Raw genomic sequence first — 3,729 nt, forward strand, 5'->3', positions numbered from 1 at the left:
CCGCCATGCTCCCGGGGCCCAGGCCCCTCCTGGCAAAGAGCAAAGGCCTGGGTTCCGGGCGCCGGAGGAAAACTGGTGCCAGCAGCCAGGGGAAGGGGCCCCCGAGGGGCCCCAGACTGCGAAAAGGCACAGGCCGGGCTGAGGGATCCACCTGAGTGCACAAATTTTTGTGCACCAGGCCTCTAATCCTATATAATAAAAGGGTAATATGAAAAACAACCAAATGGTGGAACAACCAGTTGCTATGATGTGCACTGACCACCAGGGGGCAGACGCTCAATGCAGGAGCTGCCCCCTAGTGGTCAGTGCTCTCCCACAGGGGGAACGCCCCTCAGCCACACCCGGGCTGACAGCTGGCTAGTGCAGTGGCAGTGGCAGGAGCCTCTCCTGCCTCCACAGGATGTCCAACTGTGGCTTAAGCCCACTCCCCACTATCAGTCGGACATCTCCCAAGGGATCCCAGACTACTAAAGGGCGCAGGACAGGCTTAGAGCCCCCACCTCCCAAGTGCACGAACGTCATGCACGGGGCCTCTAGTTAGATTTATAAAAAATTGAGTTGTATATACACCGTAATTTGTTTTTTTATTTTCAGTTTTTAGTGCATCTGATCTTCATCTTTCTTAGCCACTTCAGACCTTTCCCCCCCTCCTCTTTTATATTTTTGTTGTCACAAATTCTCCCTGTTTATGTTGTAAGTTTTTTTGTGATCTTACTTATAGTGTTGTGACTTTATGGTCTTTGTTTCAAGTAGAATAACTCCTTGAGTATTTCCTGCAATTGAGCTTTTCTGGTGATAAAATCCCTCAGCTTCTTCTGTATGTCAAACATCTTTATTTCTCCTTCATATTAAAAGGATAATTTTGCTAGATATATTATTTGTGACTGGTAATTTCTCTCTTTCAGATGTTTGGATATTTGGTTCCACTTTCATCTGGCATGTAGAGTTTCTGCTGAGAAGTTGGATGAACTTCTGATGCGTTTTCCTTTGTAGGTCAACTTCCTTCTTTTCCGTGGCTGACTTGATAATTTTTTCTTTGTCATTAATTTTGACAGCTGTAATACCAAATGCCTTGGAGAGGGCCTCTTTGAATTGATGTAACTAGGTGTTCTGATTACTTCTTGGATTCAAGGATCCAGTCTTTCTATAGTTTTGGAAATTGTCATCCACTATTTGTTTTAATAGACTCTCCATTCCATGCTCCCTCTCTTCCTCCTCCACAATGCCTATACTTCTAATATTGCCTTTTCTGATGGAGTCAGATAGCTCCTGTAGAGCTCTTTAATTTTTCTTTATGCTCAAGTCTCTCTCTTCTTCCCTCTGCATCATTTCTTGCTTAATATCTTTTTTTTAAATATATATTTTATTGATTTTTTACAGAGAGGAAGGGAGAGGGATAGAGAGTTAGAAACATCGATGAGAGAGAAACATCGATCTCCTGCACCCCCCCCCCACCAGGGACGTGCCCGCAGCCAACGTACATGCCCTTGATCGGAATCGAACCCGGGACCCTTGAGTCTGCAGGCCGACGCTCCATCCACTGAGCCAAACCGGTTAGGGCTCTTGCTTCTTATCTTGGATATCACTAATTATTTCCTCCATTTTGTTGGTTCTGTTTTCTATACTCAATAGTTTACTCTCCATCTCCTTAATTGCACTCTTTATTTCCAAAATTTCTGATCAATTCTTTTTTAAAATTCCAATCTCTTTGGTAAAGTACTCATTTTATTTATTGATTTGTTTTCTGGGTGCACTGAATTCCCTGTTGGTATTTTCTTGCATCTTGTTGAGTATTTTCAGAACTGCAATTTTGAAATCTCTGTCATTTATATCACATATTTCCATGTGTTCCAGTCTGCTTTCTGGGGATTTTTCATTTCCTTTCTGGTCATCTTCATTACTATGAATTTTCATGGTACTTGCTGCCCTCCTTTGCTTACACATTTATCTCTGAAGAGGTCTTTCTACTATTTTCCAACAGATGGCCCTGGATTGGAAGATTTTTTTACCTCTGTGGTCTTCCAATCTTGAATCTCTGCAGCTTCCATAGGCAGTATAGCTGCACTGCTTGGGGGTGGGGTTTGTTTTGCCCTCATCATAGTGGCAACCACTGACCATGGGTTCCTGACAATACCTGTTTTGGCTTTCATTGTGTGAATTATTTGTTTTGTTGTTAATCCTTACCCATGGATATTTTTCCATTGATTTTTAGAGAGAATAGAAGAGAGGGTGTGAGACAAAGGGAGAGAAACATCAATGTGAGAGAGACACATCAATTGATTCCCTCCCACACTCACCCCAACCAGGGTACATGCCCTTGAGTGGAATCAATCTCATGATCCTTCATTCCAAGGGCCAATGCTCTAACCACTGAGATAAACATGCTAGGGCAAGAGATTTTGTTTTGTTTGGTTTTCATATTTGTCTTTTTTGTGTGTTTTTCCTGGTGGGTTTTTGGTGTTAGTTTGTTTGTTTGTTTTGATCATTCTATGAGGTGGGTGGTATCTCCTTGTGGTTTTAATTTGCATTTTTCTAATTATGTTGAGCATCTTTTATAGGCTTGTTTGTCATCCACACAACTTGTTTGGTAAAATGTCTGTTCAAATTTTTTACCAGTTATATGTTTAGTTATTTATTTTCATCTCATTGAATTTGGAATTTTATATATTCTGGAACCAAGTCCATGAATATGTGATTTTTAAATATCTTCTCTCTATTTGTGGCTTGTCTTTTATTTTCTTTACAGTATCTTTCACAGAGCAAATTTAAGTCCCAAATCTTCCCTTTTTTTAATGACTCATGCCTTTTGTGTTATATCTAAGAATTCTTTCTGGTCCCTAGGGATATAATAAAGAAATCCTTTTGTGGGTGTTTTTCTAAAATCTTAGTCTTACACTTACATTAGATCTATGATTAATTTTATATAAGATGTACATAATTTTATATATTAATTTTATATAAGATATATATGCCTTCCTCCAATGAGTTGTCTTTGCCCCCTGTCAAAGGCAATTGGCCATATTTGTGTATATTCATTTCTGGGCTCTCTATTTTAATCCATCGATCTATTTGCAATAGATCTTCACCAACGCCACGCTGTCTTGATGGTGGTAGCCTTATATTAAGTCTCAAAATCATGCAGTGTGAGTCCTCCAACTTTCTTTTTCTTCAAAATTGTTTTCGCTAAGCTATTTCTTTTTCCTTTCCATACAAAATTTAGTATCCGCTTATTCTTATCTACAAAAGATGGGACGTTGGTTGAGATTACATTGAATCCACACAGGAAGGAATAAACTTGGGGGGAAATTATATATTCAGAGGCTTTGCTCATTTGTCTATTTACTTTTTCTTCACTAATTTGTAAAAGTCATGTTTCTCTTAATAATGTTCTTTTACAAGAAAAAAAAAACCTTCGTGGGACCAGCAGGCGTGGAGGCCAATGCACTAAGCCCAGTGTACTGTTTCTCCCCTCAGGCTCAGAGAAGGATGGAAGCAGAGACTGGAGGAGAGACTGCGGATGCTGGACCATCCTGAGGAGAAGCCCCAGGAGGCGAGCACTGTGGACTGACAGCCTCCTGCCTCCTCCACTTCACAGACAACAAGCCAAGGGCATATTCTAGGAGATAAACGGATGCTTCCTTTCTGTCCACTTGCTGAGCAGGACACTCAGTTTGCTCTCCCATTTACAGGCGAGTCCTTCCTGTGCTCATGGAAGGTCCTACCCCAGGC

General features: G+C 41.1%; 1 long non-coding RNA gene across 1 annotated transcript in view; it reads left to right on the forward strand.

Moving 5' to 3' along the window:
* LOC106725232 overlaps positions 1-3,722 on the forward strand; it is a 20,368-nt gene extending 16,646 nt beyond the window's left edge. Inside the window, exon 3 of the long non-coding RNA XR_001361104.1 lies at positions 3,475-3,722. This is a non-coding gene — a long non-coding RNA (uncharacterized LOC106725232). The remainder of the gene's footprint in view (positions 1-3,474) is intronic.
* Positions 3,723-3,729: the final 7 nt, after the last annotated feature.

The sequence above is a fragment of the Myotis brandtii genome, unplaced genomic scaffold (assembly GCF_000412655.1).
Source record: "Myotis brandtii unplaced genomic scaffold, ASM41265v1 scaffold1465, whole genome shotgun sequence".
NCBI classification, from domain to species: Eukaryota; Metazoa; Chordata; class Mammalia; order Chiroptera; family Vespertilionidae; genus Myotis; species Myotis brandtii.